Source organism: Pipra filicauda, unplaced genomic scaffold (genome assembly GCF_003945595.2).
Source record: "Pipra filicauda isolate LSUMZ 115617 unplaced genomic scaffold, ASM394559v2 scaffold237_size1200389_pilon, whole genome shotgun sequence".
Taxonomy (NCBI): domain Eukaryota; kingdom Metazoa; phylum Chordata; class Aves; order Passeriformes; family Pipridae; genus Pipra; species Pipra filicauda.
Genome location: NW_024104351.1, coordinates 490793 through 510996, shown reverse-complemented (window position 1 = coordinate 510996; position 20204 = coordinate 490793). Strand labels below are relative to the sequence as shown.

At 36.7% G+C, this 20204-nt stretch overlaps 1 protein-coding gene across 1 annotated transcript in view; it reads right to left on the bottom strand.

The window, feature by feature from the left end:
• Positions 1 to 17137: 17137 nt before the first annotated feature.
• The window catches only part of LOC113992955 (translation initiation factor IF-2-like), a 28249-nt gene continuing 25182 nt past the window's right edge, over positions 17138 to 20204 (bottom strand). The window contains exon 5 of the mRNA XM_027730704.2: positions 17138 to 19294. The gene's annotated coding sequence lies outside the window, so the exon portion shown is untranslated. The remainder of the gene's footprint in view (positions 19295 to 20204) is intronic.

Sequence of the window (20204 nt, the reverse complement as noted above, 5' to 3'; positions counted from 1 at the left end):
CTTTCCAAAACAGGCTTTTCCTCTTACCTTGATTCAACAGATGACCCTGCTTGGAAAGCAGTGTTCTTTCTAGTGCACTTTAGTCTTGACTATAAACATAATTAGTTGTAGTAGTACGAGTAGTTCTGCAATGTAGTTGTGTTTGCTTATTTCACAACATTATGTTAAAGTAGGGATTGTACTGTGTGTAGTGTATGTGAATAGCTGATGTTTAAAACAGTTATATGTAAGATATTACATGGGGCAAGGGAAAGAATAACAGTGTGCAGTCTGCTAGAGCAAGAAACAAGATCCGGATCAATCAAAGGAAACCCTAGGGGTTTATATCCTTACAATCTAAGCACAGGTTTTGAGTCATTGGCTCCTGCTGGGTCTCTAAGCAGCTCACACACTCTTGCTTTGGGGTCCAGCCCCTGCCCCCAGAGCTCAACCTGCAGCTCATCCCGCAGCTGTACACTGATCTACCTGCACTGAGTGTACCCCTCAATAGTAGAGAGCAATAACATCCCCCCTTTGAGCCTTCTCTTTTCCAAACTAAACAACCCCAGCTCTCTCAACCACATAATATGCATTTTGAATATTAATTTCTAGGTCACTGTACTGGTTTTAGCTGGGATAGAACTACTTTTCTTCACAGCAGCTGGTATGGGGCTGCGTCTTGGATTTAAGCTGGAAAATGCTTATAACACAGATGCCTTTGTTATTGCTGAGCAGTGCTTACACAGAGTCAAGGCCTTTTCTGACTCTCACTTCACTCCAACAGTCAGGGAGCTGGGCATGCATAAGAAGGGGGGAAGGGACACAGCTGGGACTGCTTACCCCAACTGACCCCAGGGATATTCCATTCTGTGTGGTGTCATGCTTAGCATATAAAGCTTGGAAAAGAAGGAGGGAGGGGGTGACATTCAGTGATGGTGTTTGTCTTTCCAAGTAACTATTATGAGTGATGGAGGGATGGATCTCTGCTTTCCCAGAGATCTCTGAAAACCTGCCTGCCTATGGTGGATGAATCATTTGTTTTGCCTTGCTTGTGTTCGTGGCTTTTGCTTCATCTGTTAAACTGTCTTTATCTCAACCCATGAGTTTTTTCACTTTGACTGTTCTAACTCTCTCCCCATTCCAAACAGCTGCTGGTGCTTAGTTGTTGACTGGTGTTAAATCACGACAGTCAGTTTTAATCCTGTTTTGTATGCAGGGTTTGTTAGATACGTTCTTTTGATTCCTTTCTGAAAATCCATGAATACATCATACAGTAAATGTTCAATTAATGTTTTCTTCTTTTTACCCTCACCCATGCCTGTTCATGGCAAAATTATTTGAGCTTTCTCTCTGAAAACAAGGTTGTCCTTAGTCACTAATAAATGCATACAACTTCCTTTTGCTGATAGATGCCTGTACACAGTCTGAAAGCATACATACATCATATACACATGAAAATCAGTTTCCAACAATAATCTTACCATTTGCATCAGATTGCTATGGCTTTTGAAACTTTCCAATTTGCACGACTTAGTGAAAATAGGGCATAAATTAGTTCTTTGAGTTTGTGTTGCTGTTTCTGTGTGTTTTAGGAGCAGCAGCTTCTCTTCTGCTTTCCATACCCAAAAAACAGCTCAGTAAATGAAAGAGAATGTGACTGTATTTGCAAACCATTACAAATACGTAGGGTAGATTCACCCTCCCACCTTGCTCAGTGTGACTCTGATACTCAGACAAAATCAAATACAAATAGCTACTACCACAGTAACCATTCAGCTTCATAAATGCTCGATTTACATGGCAAAGACATGGGCCAAGCTTACAGGAGTTTTACAGAGAAACAGAAATTGCCAGAACTGGCAGTGTAAATAGAAACAGCAGGAGGTAATGGTATGTGAACAAATATTGGAAAAGCAACTAGGAAACTGGATGGAGGCAACTAATTTTAAATCTTTTCTCCTCTGCAAAGATAAAAGCTCGGAGTCACCCACCTATAATGTAGATAGCTTAAACCTTTCCAGTTACTTGATACAGCTGCCACTGTAAGAAACCAGGTGATTCAGAAATGTGAGAAATGAAAGTAAAGTTTGAAATACACACTTTGGGAGGTCAGATGTCAATGCTAGTAACTGGCTTTATTCCAGTAATCTAGTGAAGTATGACGTTCCCAATCTCTCTAAAAGCTACCATCCCTAGAATCTTTTGAGATTCTTCATTGAGGCACAATTATCACATTGTTTCCTAGGCTATGTGATCTGATGCACTGGGTTGAACAGAATTAACAGGGAAGGAGGGTGAATAACATTGTATAACGTGCTACCTGTCATACTAAAGATGTTGCAATAGGCCAGTGTGATGAAAGCATATTTGAGTTTCATACCCAACAGATTGCAAAGAACTGATGTAGCTATCACTGCATTCAGATGTATTCAACACTCCTATCCCAAAAATCAGGTACCCCTGAATTTATGAACAGCAAGAATGTGGAGTAGGACTCCATTCACAGAGGGAAGAAACCTTTGTTAATCACTGGAATTTCTAATTTTAATGGCTTAGTGACTCTTCTATCATTCTCGTAAGTAAACTAACTGACTGTAAATGAAATAAAATGTAAACTAAGAAAATGAAGATATTCAACAATATCTGTAACTCCCCTTCACCAAATTTATAAGGCTTCTTCTTCCCTGGAACCCAATGTAATAATTCATAAGCAGTCATTAGCAAGGGCGCATCTTATTGTCTGGAAGTATTTCACTGTGATCTGCTAACCTCACTCCCTCTTAATATATATAAAGTATGTTTTATACTGGGTGAGATCTTGACGTAGTCTTCCACCTGAGATCATGCTGAGGTGTAATCCCACCCTAGAGAGTGAAATTCAGATATAAATACTGCATGCTTAATTATCAATATAAACAATGTGGAAAGAGAAGTTATGCTTCAACAGCTGTTGCTATTTCAGATTGAAAGCTTGGGGGGAATAAAAGCAAGTCAAAAGGAAAAAAAACCCAGTTTTTAAGTAGGTCTTATTCACTAGATTACAACTAAATGTTGGACACTACCCTTCTCATGTTTAAGGAGAAAAGGATCACAGATTTGTAAACTAATTCAGTCATACGTTCTGACATGCAGTAGAATCATATGGTTGGAAAGATTAGCAAATTAGGTAAACTACAGAAGAATTAAAAATAAAAAACCAGACTTTCCTTCTTTGAAAATTCATCATTTAAAAACAATATACTAACAACTTCCTACCCATAATAAGCAGGCAAAATGACAATCAGGGAAGAGAGGAAGATGACAAGAATCAGAAAGAGTAAGAAGCGCAAGGAATGAAAATTTTGCAATAAGAAAGAAGAAAAGTGTCTTTATATATGACCTCATCCAGCCCCAGACAATCCATAGTTACCCAGTGGAATGGCTTTTGTACAGAAATATATTCCTAAACAAAGAGAGGTGCCTATATCAGTACACCATAAGTGCTCAGTTACAGACACAGCATGAATGGGAGCACTCCAGCAGTGACACTCAGGGACTGCATTCAAGTGCCAAGAAAAGCTGCAGCTGAAGACAAATTACAATTTGAAGGCATGCCTGCCTGCTCCCTCAGCTCCAGCTCCATGATCCAAGCTGTAAGGGAGGAATGCAGTTAAAAAGGCCCACAAGCCAAAGGTCCAAATGCTTCATTACTTTTTCAGGCAAACCCAAAAGTCACATACTGATCTCAAATACTTTCTGTGAGAGAAAGGATCTTGAACTGGCCAGGGAATAGGAAGTACAATGATATGGGGGTTTTTTGAAGCCTGAACTTATTATCAATAAAAAGAAGTGTATGATCAAGGTCAGAAAAGTAAAGTGCAGGGCTGAAAGAGTCGGTGCATTGCAGGAAGTAGTACAACATTAAACAGAAATCTGCCATGAAGACAAACACCTACCAGAGAAAGCTAGCACAGAAAGGAACTGCATAAGCAGCCAGCTCTTCGAAGAGATGGAATTTTCTTTTTCCCACCTACAGTGCCTTCCATAAATAACTTCCTCGTGATGTTAAAGCTGCCATGGAGCTGCACACTGTGAAGCTCTGTCAGAAGAAAGGATAACTGAAGATAATTCTGTACTCCTTTAGTATCATTGCTCTGTTTTATCACTGTCATATAAATATATGGAAAAGGATATAGACATTTTTTTTGGTCTTCAGACTAGCCAAATGGGTGTCAGTGCTCAGCAATGGATGGCTGCTCCCTCAGGGCTGAGAAGCTATGAGTGGCATTGGTCCCAGTGGTTGCTGTGTATTAGGCTGGATTTCTAATAGGTCTCCAGACAGACACAGACAAAGCGAGTGATGAACTAAGGCTGGGATCTGTATGAGAGATCCAACCAGGAGACAAGGGCAGAAGAAGGTCTTAACACAGGTACAACTATGTCGTATCTTAAACCAGGATTGCAAGCCTGAGCTTAAATGAGAGTCCTGGAGCAATGGGCAGGGTGTGGATGAGGGGCTCCAGGTGAGGTTGGCCGGGGCATTTGAGACCTCTTAGTGCTCTCAGGGGCCTGACAACACCTTTAGAAGCTTAACAACAACTTGCCAGAAGAAACAAAGATTCCTAGCACATTTATCACAACTTCAGACCAGCCAGTGCAGGCACCAGATCTGTGGGGCAGCTTGCTCTGCTCAGTCCCTTCATACCTTCAGAGTGCTTCTCGACCATATGTTCTTTCATATCTTCTGCAGTGAGTCACAGGCTTGGCAATGGGCTTGTACAACCCAAAGGTACACTACAGTTATGAAGTCACTATATGAAAAGTCAGACTTTTCATTTAACAGTTTTCGCATTAAGGAAAGTAGGAGTGGGACTGCACAGATGCTAGAACTGGAAAAAAATAAAAGGGAGTCTATGTCTTCTTGGCTGTCTGTGGTACACTCTGCTTTTCCAGTCTGCAAGAAATATGAAAGAAGAAGTCCAAGTATTGACCTAAAGAGGAAACAAGATCCAAATCTAAGGCTTATCGAATTAAAATGGGAACAAATAGAAGGATGATAGAGCAGATTGTGGTACAGAACTTGCAGAGAAGAAAAGAGGACTGAAAAATATCCCAAAAGGGAAAAACAAAACAAGGAGAAAAAGACTGGTAATTAACAGGGCTTCAGGGAGTGGAGCTGCTGAGCTGAGGTTTCATTACATTTGGTAATGAAACAGAAGAAATAATATAGGTGCTGTCAGATTAGGTTCACTAGAACTAGATCAAAAATTAAGGATCAGGCTAAGCAGTCAGAAACTGAGTCGCCTTAACACTGCTAGGTGGCTGTTAATGTCTCAGAACTAAGCACTGGCCCTCAAGGGGCTGGTGTGCCCCATTGCTCATTCCAAGTTTCTATTTTCCCCAATACATATCCAAAACAAGACCTGGCCACACACTAAATACACCTAGTCTTCCCTGACAGGAAAGCCAGTCATCTCAGCAGGGCAAGAGCTGCAGTGGGCACAACAGCTTCCCACAGCCTTCACGGATCCGGGAACCAGCCCTGAACTTGCACCTGTCCCACAGGTTGTGAAATTTCTGTCCTGGACTAATTTCTAAGGCAAACCTGTTATTTATCAAGAAAGCTGCAAATATTTTTCTAAGATCTGAGAAGGAAGAGGAAAGGTCTGAAGCTGTGCTTGTATCAAAATTGGCTCTCCTTGTGTACAGACATCAAACCAGTTTGACGAGAGTGTTCCAGAGGTGTTGCCTTGCAACAGGAAGTTACACATTACTTGCCCTTCAACAACCCTCTACGGAGAGGCAATGCATACCACTACATATTTGCTCTGTGTTTTGTTGCTCAGCACCTCCTCTGATTCTTTTGCTCTCCAGCTTTTTATTTTTTAGAAGACAGGCATACAGGTCCACCTCTTTCCTCTCTTCTCTTGATGAAGGCTCTAAAGTATGTTTTCTATTCTTTATACTTTGCTTAGCTGCCACTTCCTCAGAATAAGGCAAAGTTCCTCAAAGATCACTAGTTTCTTTGCCCATATTGTTACATTTTATTTGAATTTTAGTAACATACATATAAACCCAATTCCATGGTGTTAACTGAATTTATACATTGGGCCTAGCTGTCTCTGTCCATCTTTATCCACCCTCCATATATATGTATATAGATATGTATATAGCACAAATCCACTCACCAAGCTCTTATAGTATTTAAAACAGTATATAATGACATTATTTTTGGCTAAATATTTTAATGATCTGATTTCACTTGAACGACACCGGAACCAGTGAAAGGATCAGATTCAAGGATACTACTCTAATTTAACCACAAACTTAGTTGATGTAGTTTTATGTTTAACATGTATTTCTGGTTCTAACACATGTAGAAAATAGCAACCAACAATCTGAAATCAACACAGAATAAAGCCTGTTGTTCTTAAACACAGTATAATCCACAGTGTCACAAAGATCTATTTCAAAGTTGTTATAAGGGCAAGATATTAACAACCATCACTATCTTTGCCAGTTTGATTTTATGTTGCAGCTTCTGCAGTGACAGATCATATCCTCTGAGAGAGGACTGTCACACCTTGTGAAGCACTTCTTCTGAACAAACTTGCCTAGCTCCAGTATCAGACTCATATGTCTTCCTATTTCACTTCTACCCCAAGCTTAAAAAAAGCTTCCTGTTCCCAAAAAACTTTTCCTCTTCCACCTCTGCTTGTAAATTATACAATTAAAACTGAAAAAGAAAAGTTTCTGAAAATCAGAAGCCTTTTCTGAGTTCTTTTTTTGTGGTCATCTTTCAAAACTCATGACCTTTTTCTACCAAATCTGATCTCCCTCAGGTAAAAGAAGCAACATATTTCCTTCCTTTCATGCAGTAAACCTTGAGATTCTTTTTCTACTTTTGCACACCAACACTTAGTCAATTCATGCTTTGGAAGCATATGCTTGAGTCTCAAGTGATCACTGTCTTTGTACAAGTATGTGCCGAAGGCCCTGCTTACAAACGTCAGGTGACACCTTTGTCTGGCACTTATTGTGCTTGAATGTCAGGACATTGTCTTCTCTTGGAATTGTGTAAGAATTTCAAACTCCCTCTTTGGATGGTATCTCTTCCCTGTTCTGAACTTTCATTTATTAAGAAAGGCCCTTAAGAAAGCAACCGGATAGGTAAAAACTTTCCTCAAAACATAACTTTCCACAAATTTTGGCTCATAATTTTCTTTCTATAGGTCAAGAAATCACCTTGATCATATTGGCACATCCCACAGCCACTCACTTTTCCTAATTATATGCTTTCTTTAGCATTGAATTTGTTGTTGTGTTTTAAATTTGCTATATGAACCAACTTCAGAACTTATCTCGATGTCTAGTTATGTTCCTACATTGTTTCATCTTACCTTAGACTATCCTCTTTGTTACACACTAATAGTCCGAACAGCTTCAACCATTTACATTATTTGGGAGTGTACTTCAAGTATAAAGCTAAGTCTAAATGTAAGCCAGCAGAGGCACAGTTCTCCAAACAAAACAAACTTCTTTTTAAAGAAAATTATTATTACAAGCAATACAGAATATTGAACACTTTTTTTTTTTTTTTGGCCACAAAATTTCTTCTTTAGTAGCTAGGGGATGATATTTTTTTTACCATAGTTGTACAAATTCTTTGTGATCATCTCCATCCAGTGAAATCTAGCTACTGAAGAAAGAATCCATTCAGCATGCTCTTGAACTTTCTAGAATGCTAAATGTCACCAACGTACCTAAATTATTATTGAGAGGTATCTTTTGAGCATGGTAGGACTATTTTTACTACATGTGTTCCAGGATAATTAGGTTCTCTTCTCTGTTTTATATTCTGTTGATATATATTACCTCTTCTGTTAATGATGTCTTGGAAGGATACTTTATATAACCAAGGAATTCTGCCCTACAGTGTACTGGCTTTTTAAAAGAAACCCAACCAAATTTTACAGAAAAGGAGCATTTCACTACCTTGTAGATATGTGGTATATACTTGTAGATACTTAGGTATATCTCAGCTGGTACTCCAGTTGTCTATGATGCTTAATAGGTAGAACTAGAATTATGTGTCTCGCTCCCAGTTGAGTGTCCTAATAATCCAGTACAGTCCGTCTTTCTCTTCTCTTTTTTATGTCCACAGGCAAAATGAGAATGGCTCAATTTTAAGAAAAGGGATGAAGAGCCTATTCACACAGGAGGTCTTAGAATCTATTATGAAGGTGATATGCCCTGTGTTTCATCTTCTATGGACATCAATAATTATTTCCTTAGGTGGAATAAATACCAAGGGAATAGAAGCACTGAACACTTCCTATTGTTTCCTAGTACTATTTCCTATTTTTCCTTTCCTCCTTAAAAAGGGGGGTACGTTTCTAGTTTAGGATTGGACCCTTCTCTGGGAAGGCTAAATTTTCTATACTTGATAGAGGAACAAACAGAAAAAAAAAGAAAATTCAAAGCATGTCTGAAGATAAACTAATTTCATAGCTTCCATCATGGAACTCCCAATTCTGCTGTATGCCCATGACACAGTTTTGAGGGCCCTATTCAATTACAAAAAATAGCAGGAAAAAAGTAACCCAATCTACGAAAATGTAAAAATCTTTCTCACAAAATCAAGAAACAAACAAACAAAAGCCAATAAGTTAGCATCATGATAGAGATGGGACACATAGTCTAAAATCAGGAAGCAGGAGTTATATCAGCTTATCTACAATATTAGACCCCACCCTCACTAAACTAGATCTTTTTTTGCAGATGTGTTTCCCCCTTCCTTAACATCAAATTTAAATTGTTTCTTTATCACTATATCTGTATGGAGCTTTTACACAGTGTGCTGTTTTACTGGGAAGGAAGAAAATTTGATAACAATTTTATCACTGAAGACTATCTCAAAATCCATATACAATCTAAATAATGTTAAATAGGTAAACAGAACTGATATTCATCAAATTTTTGAGTGGCCATCTTTACAATCTTCAAAAGGTTCTCTTCAGTAATTATCAATCTGTAATAAATGAGTAGACATGGCTGAAATCTCTCCAGGAACTTTGAAGTAAGTTATTTCAAAAATGAGAAGATAAATAAAATTATTGTGGGCTGTTTTAGATGTTTAAAATGCCTGTTACTTATTTGATTTAGTTAAAATGTAAGTAAAATTGCCTCAGAGAGCACTACAGAGAAAAGAAGACTCTTTTAGTATACTAGTGAGTGGACAGAGATCTTGAATCCAGAAAATTTACATGTTAATAGATCAATTTGTCATTTTGAATAAAACCAATATGGCTATTTCTTTTCATGTTCATTATGAAGTCTTGGTTTTTGTTCCCCTACCGCTTCTGTTTCTGACATCTTCTCTTGCATCTTCCTACATTTACCTCATCAGACCACTGAAGAGTAATTTGCATTGTAGCCATGAACATCCCTCTCAAAGGGGATTAGATACTGCTAATGTATTAGACACTGCTAATCTTCTCTTTGCTGACCAGTCATAGGACACAAGGGAATGGCTTGAAGTTGTGTTGAGGAGGGTGGTGATGGTGGGAGTGGTAGTTAGGTTAGACATTTGGAAAAGGTTCTTCACCCAGAGGGTGGTTGGGCACTGGAACAGGCTCCCCAGGGAAGTGGTCACAGCACTAAGGTTGCCAAAGGTCAAGAAGCATTTGGATAACACTCTTAGACACATGGTTTGATTCTTGGAATGGTCCTGTGCAGGGCCAGGAGTTCGATTTCAATGATCCTTGTGAGTCCCTTCCAACCTAGGTTATTGTATGATTCTGTGAATGAGTTATCCATACCATCCCTCACCAGGCTAGAATAGCTGGAATCAGCTGGAAAATTTGCCTAAATGAGTACATGTGCACAAACTGCTATCTAGATAATGAATTAGAATCTGGAACACATGTTGTTTTTTCTTTCAGGGCATAAAAAGCAGTGTGGGAGAAGAGTCAGTATGGCCCATGTTTCTCTCTTCCCCTTACTGATGCTTGCCCAAAGGATAAATAGATGCAATCATATGCAAGAATTCAAAGTGCAATGCAAAAATTCAGAGAACAGAAGGAAAGACTGGGGGGTCCTGAAATACATTACTTGAGTATTCTTTTGAAGAGGCCAGTTCACAAGATGAAATTTCCAGAGCATTTTGCCAGAGCATTTTACCTGCAAAGGTTGAGTTCATTCAATATGGAGAGGTTGACTGAACTACAGTCTGTGTATGCAAGCTAAGTTTAATAATGGTGTGCATATCTTGGTTAAGAGTTTGCACTAATGTAGATAAGTGCTAAAACATAGATCACTGACTTTGTCAAGTCCTTCATTTCCTGAAAAGGCTTCTCAGTAGAAAGCCTTCATTGTTCAAAACAGATAAGCAGATTTGCCACATAGACTGGACTTTCTATTCTCCTCTTTAATGCACTCCTGGTTGCATTTTATTTTGATTATTTGATTCTGATCACACATGATGTATGACCACAGATTGTCTAATCTTTGATAACCTCTAGAAATAACTCTTACACTACACAAGGAAAAACTAATTCAAAGGAACATCTTGCACATTCTCTCAGCATTCGCTCTTTCCCTGGAGGTCTCAGTTTGCTGAGACTAACTCTCTTTATAGTACTCTTGATTATTTACAAATCCCTATACAACCATGATCCATTTTACTTTAGCGGCTGTTATCGCCTATTGCCGGTGATGATATACTCAATTCTGAAGACTGCTAGTCTGTGGGTAATCGTGAAAAGCAATCTAAGCTCAGCAGGTGCCTGGATTTTAGTTTCTGTTTCTTCTTACATGATTTAGGACCTTTAGAATTATTTCTTTCTTTGGCATGAATCATGAATAATATTTGTCGTCTTAAAAGATTTTTGAATTCCAACCAATAAATGTTTCCTTCTGCAAAGTTTCTTAAAAAAAAAGTAAAAAATTTTCTTATTTCAGAGTTTAAGAATAGTCACTAGTTTTATTATTATGTTTTTGTTCCTTAGGTGCTATTATAATATTTATGAAATGTAAACAAAGATGTTAATGGAAAAAAGTACATATTTTTAAGCAGCTGTTTGCATAATTTAGAACCTAAGACAGAAATGTTTCATAAAATGTATGAAGTAAAAAAACCACTTCCTTCTGCTCGTACTTGCTAATGGTTAGAAAAATTAGTTATTAATTACTTTATAGTAAGTCATATCTGCTATACACTTTAATGAATCTTAAGCATTGGCTGAAATTCCTAAATGGAACAATAACCAAAGATAATATAAGCAATACGAACTCAGACTATTTATTGCTATAGGAAACTTTGAATATGTCCATGTTATCTAAGAATAAACAGAACAGATTTTTCTTTGTTATCAACACTGAAAAACCATTAAGGAGTTATCTCAGATTAGACAAAAGTAAAGAACAAATAAAACTTCAAGTTCAATATGCAACACAAAGTATCAGCACAAAGTATCCATCCACATTAGCAATGGATACTGTGAACTCAGGAGTTCAAAATTTTGAGTTGTGCATGTTCCTCGGAGTGTGACTTTGCTTCACTCAGAATTTAAATGAGAGGAGGTGTCTAAGTTAGAGATGTTACAAACAAGAAAAGGATAAAATATTTTTTACATTTTGGGTAAAGTACATTTGATGAGTAGTCATTCTCTAAGACAAAAAAAAAGATCTCAATATTAGGATTAACCTGATGCCCTTTTCTTGTGAGTGAGGAAGGTGTTATTTGAATCGTGATGTTGATATGTCCTACTAAATAATGAATTATAGTATGGAAAGGATATTTTACATGAAAAAGAATAAACACATAGACTATGCTATGAAAACTTTTCCAAAGCCATATGTTGTTGAGGATCCGAACTTCGTGAGCTCATCTGGGACAATGGACTATATGTTGTGGTATAAATGCAGTATTATCCAGATCTGAAATAATGTAATTATCCAGAAATCCTCAATATCAACAGACACTGGGAGTTCGTAATAATTTTTCTGTGTAGCACCACTATTCCAATCACAGAGTTAAATGCTGATAACACCAACATAGCTCTACAGTCAGCTCCCTAAAAACAGATACAGAAGTATTGTATTCACATGCAGGCTCTGTGTTGCAGTAATAAAGACACTATTAAAAAATCTGATACTGGTATACTTTTACTACTTTTTCAGATTCACACTTTTATCCACCATATCCTTATAAAATTCTGTTGAGACAAAATGTTCTTTAGAGGGTTATTGGGTAAAATCCAGAGCTCTGAAGCTTTTGTGCACAATCAAATTAATGTGTAAAAGGCATCTGTATTTTTTGTTTTCTCCTTTGATTTTCCCTTTTTTTCTTCTCCTTACAGCCAGAAGTTGTACCAGCTAGAGTCATTCTGTTATTTATAGTTATGCAATTTTAGTAGCTGTTCCTGCAGGTAGAAACTGAAGATTTATTTGTGATTATCCTGCAGCATGAAAACACCTACCTTGTATGTTATGATCCAAACTGTGTGGCAATCTGGCATTTCATCTGCATAATTTTGTAAAGTTTGAAAACTGTAGCGAAGTCATCAATTAATTTTTTTCAAAAAGAGTTTGTTTATCGTCTGATTTTGGGGTTTGTGGTTTTTTTTTCACTATGGAGTCTCTTTCCAAGGTAAAAATTGGAGTATCAATTTTGTTAACAAAAGCAAAGAAGAAATTGATTTGATTTCATGCTTAGAAACGTTATTCTTCAAGGAAGCCTTGCATAACAGTTTGAAAAGTGAAATGTTTCTAAAGGTACTCCTTTTTTAGGAATCGTGTGGTTATGACTTTCCTTGGATATCTTTATTCATGGCTCCCTACTGCCTGTTATCACCTCATCAGTAATCACCTCTTGTACAATGTCATTGCATGAGTGTAGCCACACCAGAGATGAATGATGCATTTTCTCTAACATTTATTCTATTTTTGCTTCCACCAGAAGGCTCTGCCAGATCCTTGATAAGTTATCATAATGTTTTTTCATATTTTTCTGAATGACTGGTGGTTTGACAATATTTTGCTCTCCCAACTCCCAAACTTCTCTCTTAGGACAAACAGAAAACTAAATTATTCACTTTTCCCATATAAAACAATGCCATAGACATCCCCATGTTCAAAAGAAATTCATAAATCTGTATTTTGTTTTTGGGCAAACTGTCTGCTGAAATTCTTGCAGATTCTGTTCTTGATCTTGTTCTCTCTGGTATTCACAATGTCTCTGTTTCCTACTGCTTAGTCCCAGGACACCAAAAATCACTGCCAGCAGCAAGCATTACAGAGAAACCCTTTGTATCTGTCATATACTTCAGATCCCAACTCTGGAGCTTTAAATCATGAAAACATCTTGTGACTACCTTGTTTTTCTTACTGAATCCTGAACATTCTTCTTACTTTGCTCTATTTGACAAACTTTTGCATGACCTCAAGTATGTACAGCAGCTCCTAACAGCCACATAATCCCTCTCCCTGTTTCTTCACACTTTGTGTAAAACATTTCTTGGCAACTTACCTTGTTTGGGTCTGAAGCATGTAGTACACAATAAATATCTGAAAAAAAAAAGTCTTTTACCAGGATTTAAAATATCAGTACAGTCATGTTCCTTTCCAGAATGTTTAATCTGGTGACTTTCATATATCCGCAAACCAGGAAACAAGTTGATGCGTGTATAACTTAAACTTGTGAAAATCAAGAAAAAGAATGCTAAAATAAGAGAGTGAAGTATTGACTCTACTCTTCCTCCCCTGTTGGCAAAAATCCACATGCATTTCAACTGGATTCACTGTGCTAAGTGCAGTGATATTGAATGGTGAAAGGATTAGTCAAAGAAGCTTGGCAGTGTAAGGAGAGCTGGATCTGAGTGTCTACTGAGTTTATTCAAGGAAAGAGATATGCATATGTGTCTTAATCCAATACCAGTGCAAAGAAATTCAAGCCATCTCTTGTAATAGATTTTTCAGTGCTGTGAAAGCGAAAATCCTGCAGAAAAAAAGTCAACTTAATTTACGGAAATATATAAAGCGATTGTAAATCATTGTATATTTGGAGTTACTTCCTAGCTGTAACCCACATGGGGATACCTTCAACTCACAGTAGTTCATTTAGCCACACCTTTACCTTTGAAAAGGTTAAAAAAAGTGTTAGATATCATTCTCTTTCCTCTCAAACATAACCTTGTTGGCAAAGACTAAGTGTGAATCTCTGTATTGTGGACTTTTAAGGACATTGCTCAAAGGTGGCAGATTAACAATTTCGTGTCCTCTGATTCAGAATATTCTGATTTTAAAATGTTACATTTCACTGACCCTAATCTGTAGGTAGGGCACAAACCTATGGACAACCTTAACTCAGATTTAATGAAACGTTCTTTTGTCAGAGAATATGTGCACTGAATTAAAAAAGCAATGTCTTTTTAGAAGACAAACATGGCACCTATTGCAAATAATTGAAGTTGTACCTGCATATAAATGTGTCTGCAACAGAAACGTGGTTAGGTAACCATTGCCATCCTTCCCATTATTCAGATAAAGCTCTCCATAGGGAAATCTCACCACAGCTTTACAATAGAAATAGATTGTTATTTTAACTTTATGAAGAAAGGAAGATGGGCAGAGAGCTGTAAAAAGCTACGAGCATAACTGTGAGTAGATTTCAGATTTCTAGTCATTACCCAATACTCCTATTGATAAATTTCATAATAATTTATGCTCATCTTTCTATTACATCTGGATACTTACAAGATACTGATGTACAGTAATGGGAAATTTGGAGAATAGTATCTGAAGGGATGTGTCATAGAAATTACCTTTATTCCAGTGGCATAGATTATATAGACATTTGTTAACAGATTCAGGAAAAATATGCAAGAGGATTAACTTTCAATATATAACCTTTATCTAAATTCCCAAATAACACTAACCTATCTTTTGCACTACAAAGATTAGATGGAAAAAATATGGGACTCCACAGTTTGTCCAAAAGACCTCACTTGTAGAATGTTCTTTTTGCTTGAAGTCAAGGGATCTTTGATACAGATATCAGAACAGAACTCTTGGAAGTATTTTACAGTCTCATTGTCTAGATCTTCTACCTCAGAGTCAGCTTTTATCTGTGTTTCAGGAGTTGCCTTTTAATTTTTAAGGTGTTACAAGTGCATTTTTTGCATAAATCAAAATCTCCAAAAATAAGCAAAAAATACTACCTGAGACCCTAGTGGAACAGTATTTTCCTAAATTGTGGACCTCAGTGTTACAATACCCCCACCTGAATTTTTTGGTCAAAATACAACAGAATATAACATGTGAAACCTTGTGCTGCGATGGCAGGTGCATTGACGTGCAAGAAGCAAGATAAGCAAGTAACCAAACTAGGTCTTTCACAACACACTTGGCTATCCCTTCATGACATTGCATCATGCATATAAATCTATCAAAGTATCTTCAGGGGAGAAAGCATCTTTATGGAGGCTCTACGACATGTTTCCAGTGGCGCTAGCAAACGGGTCATCAGTCATGTCTGATTACATTTAGATGTAAAAACAGGAAAAAAAAGTGCAAAATATTATATTAAGTTTCTCCTAAAATATCAGATGAATTGTGCTTCTAGTAATTAAACTGAGCAAAGAAACCAGGGAAAACTATGAAAGTAGGCTTGGCAAACATCCTTACTTTATTCACAATGTTTCTATTTATCCATTATCTGTTTTTTTTCATATAGATGTATGAAAAACACTGATTTACAGGAACTGCAAGTGATTAACAAGATGCAGGTAGTGCAATACTGAAGGGATAAGTAAGTTTCATGCTGTCAAAGGTTCTGACCTGGCAAAAACTCAAAGCTTCTATTACTCTTGCCACTCAAATCCACATGCAACCTTTGTCCAGTTTCTCTTTCATTCCTATCTTGTCAGCCCAGTCTCTTGTACTATGTTGATCTAGTATGATCGCTACTGAATTAAGTAGTTACAGACTAAATATTCTAAAATTATTGCAGTAGGTCTACTGTTTGACAATGTGCACATGCTCTAGGAAGCAACACTTCATGAGTCATCAAAGGGAAAATATCATCATATTTCCTTTTTTCTTTTTCAAAACCTAGTCTTTGCAATAAATATCAAAAGTCTTCTTATACATGGGGCATTTGTTGGAAGCATCACTGAAAACTAGTGAAAGATACAAAGAATACAAGTAAACTTTTAACTACAGTCAACTTACCAGTCTAATGAAGTTTCTTTCTTCTTTATAAACACAGCTTCTAATTTTCCAGCCTAAATATATTCATGGTAAATATATAATAATTTGATCTTATGACAACACTATCCTTTAAGATTAATACTTAATACTTCCTTCTTTTTAGCTTTTATTCTTTTTATATATTTATAAAACACAAAAATATTCTTTCAGAGGTATTCTTTTGCTCTTGCAATATCTGCTGTTAATATTGACCCTTATTCTCCACTCATTCCAGTAATTTACACATTTATGCAGCTCAGCTATCTTGATCATCTAAGGTATCAACTTAGTAGTCAAGAAAATACATCAGTAGAGTCTTTAGTACTCTCTACCTCCACAGAAAAGATCTTTGATTTCTCCTATTAGTTTGTGGTGCTCCCCACCCCTCACCCAGTATAATGTTGTTGACTTGATGACTGATTGACATTTTCATAGTCCTTCCTTTTACTGATGCACCTCATCATATAACAGAAGTTGCATTATATGTCTACAGATGCATCACCTGGTATTTGCAGAGCTAAATTCCACAAGACTATCGGACAACTACAAATCCCATAAGAAGGGGTATTGAGAGGAGGCCTCTGGTTGGTCAATCCTACCTTTCCATCTGTGATGCACAACATTCCTGAATGGTTCATCACTCCATGAGGATGGTTTCAGTCTCTCTAATGACAACTGTACTACCAAGTAAACAAGGGTTTAGTTTCCAACACCTTGGGATGAAACTTAATCCAAACTTCATATTGCTGAAATTCAACTTGGACCAAGACATAGTTGGAGAATGATGGAAACTGCTCACACAAACCAACCACTGTAATAACTTTCACTCTCTCTCTGGACAATTAATCACACTTTTCTCTGTGTGTAAAGGCAGCCCGGAGCATCCTGCAACATGATGTAGCACTTTTAAATGCATTTCAAAAGCTTGCAAGGTTAGCTTTTTTATTCCCCAGATTTTTTTTTTTAAACAAAATAATCAACTGTTAATTGGAAACTGTCAAGTCATAAACTTTAACAATATTTCCCCTATTTTTATCATGTTGGATTATAATGGCAGACATGCCATCAATATTTTGTTGTTATTAATCCAAGTTCTACTAGCCAGGATCAAGGAATCTTCCAGTTCGAAGTGTAGGGTTCAAACAAAACCATTGGCCACCTCCTTCAATTACTATGATGCACACATTTTGGACAGTCTTGTTTTCTGGTTTGCTCCCTTGCCTCAGGTAAGGGTATTGATTGTAAATGTTGATTCATGAATGCCTTACAGCCATACTTTGAGTTTCTTGAGGGAGTTCTTCAACTGAGAAAAACCTCAGCAAAATGCATTGTTCTGTGCAGCCCGCTATCCTGCTAATCCTGATTGCCTTGCTCATTGCATTCCTCAAATCTTTCCCTACTGTGACATTCCTCTAGATACCAGATACTGTTTTTCTCCAGATACTGTATCTAATGACATCTCTATAGTTTTTCTTCAGACATTGTATCTAAGAAGTCCTTTCCACTCACCAAAGAAAGAGGATGCTACAAGTGTAAATGTCTTCTAACTATCCCAGACCATCTCAATGTAAAACTGATTTAATATTTTCCCTGTAAACTATTTATTAGACTACGTAAGCACTTAATGTTTGTCCTGTAAAATGCAATGTTTTCCTATGGGGAAGAAAAAGAAAGAAAGAAAGAGAGAGAGAGAGAGAGAGAAAGAAAACCAAACCCAGTTGCTGTGAAATTTTGCAATTCCATGTAATCTTCATAAGATTATGGCATTCACCATCTAGAACTATAAACCAGTGAATTACTTTCATGATGGCAGAAGGTTAAATCTTCTGTGAGGTACAGGTTGTCCTCTGAGATTACACCTGCAAGCTTAAACTGATTGACTGTCTTGTTGGTTTACAGAAATTCTGCTCATCTGCAGTAACTCATTGACATCTAATCACTGCAGCTCGATTCTTTATTCAATCATATGCTTCCTAGAGCCTCATATGTGGAAAGAACATAAGGATTTACTTTCTCTTTTACTTCTATAGTTCTCTGATCTGCTTCTGAGCTCTACACATAATGATTGCAGGGTTACTTGAAAACATACTGCATTTGTTTCTTTGACAGCATTTTTACAGAGAAGTGAGGTTCTGAAAGATAGAAGAAGTGTATAAAGGCACATTGCAAAGGGGATCTTGTCACGGTAACATAATATTTGAAATGTTAATCTTTTCACTGTAAAGAAATGTTATTATAATTATCATAGTTTGTATATTGAGTCTTTTTTGATGCAACAAGAATTGCTTGCTCTGTTTGCAGCAGTTATATGATTTCCTAATTCAAATTTGCAGATTCAAAACAATATAAAAATATATATGAATATATATATGTATGCTTATATATGTATGAATGTGTGTATCAGAGTGTCTAACAGAAAAAAAACCATTGCAACATAAAAAACAGGTAATTATTGTAAATTATTATTATTACAATATTCTAGTTGAATATTTCTAGGGAAAAATGAAAAAGTATCACTTGGAATGAAAATAGATCTTCTTATAATATAAATTTTTTATTCATAGAAATGTCATAATAGCCATAACAGTAATACCAGAGTGGTAAGAGCAAATTGTATTTAGGAGCAAGTCTGGCCTCACAGACTCATTTTTCACTTTCAATTTTGTTAATAATAGTTTTTCAGAAGAACAGAAGAAAAATTCTTGAATTGATATTGTACTTTATCAAAATCTAGGCAACTGAATATTTCTAAGACAGCTGTTATTTTTTATTGAGACTACCTGTATGTCCAATTTAGGAAATATGTGACAGAAGCAAAGGTTTTCAAAGCAGGCACTATTCTTTTGGCACACACAGGCACACAGGCATACACACATACACAAAGATGACAGGCAGAGCTCTGGGCTACATGTTCTTCAGCATAAATGGCTGTTTAACTCAAGACTAGAGCTGTAAATTCCCTTCTGAAGAGAGGCAATGCAAATTATGCTCCTCCTTTGCCCATCCTTTTCCTTGGAAGCAGAAAAGAACACCTATGAACCAGTCTTTGTTCATGGCCATTGTTATGTTGTAGAGATGGAGCAACCTGTCAGGGATAGAAAAAAATTATTATAATTCAATTTTTAAGGATAATTGTCTGTTTAACAAAGGACTAGGGAGAAAACTGTTTTGGTTTGTTTGTTTTTTTCATGCGGATGTTAAGCTAATTTGCATGAAAGGAAGCTGGAGAATGGTGACCATGCATAGGTCACATGGGTGTGAAAAGAAAAGGTTTAAGCAGTCTGAACGTGTAAGAGGAGGAAACACAGCATAAGTTATGCCACCCTTCATTTTATGTTCAGAGTCTACAACAGAGTCTTGCTTGACCTTGGTAGGTCCAATCTAATGAAATCTTATAAATCTTTCTTAATAAGTTATGTACCAACTCTCAGTTAATTTGTTCTTCTAACCAGAACTAAATTATTACCTCCTCCTCAACCATTTACCACATTTTTCAGTATTCAGTAACATTGTACATTTGTAAGATACATAGGTTATTTTCCATGCTTTCAGCATGACTTTGGCTGCACCCAGCCATGATATAGTCTCTTGACAAAGTATTGAACACTGGGAGATTGTGGCTAATCAGCCTGAAAGGGATCATACAGAAGTCTGTAATTTTTCAAATATGTGGAGAGTTTTCCGAACTCATCTGCCCTTTGTACATGCCAGGTGATTGTCTTAAACAATAATATCTCTGTGCAGATGCCTCTCTTCATATAATTGAGTAAATATTCTTGGTTGAGGCAAGGAAACTAACTGTTCTGAAACTACAGTTTGCTTCTGTAGAGGATCCTAGTAAGGCTGAAATCTCTTCTTCAGTTACTATTTATATATATATGTATGTGGAAAAATTAATTGCAATAGGAGACATGGACACATGACTTTCTGATTGTACAGCTGTCGCACGTTTGGGGTATTAATTTGAGAGAATAATAGGTTTAAAAAAAAAAAGT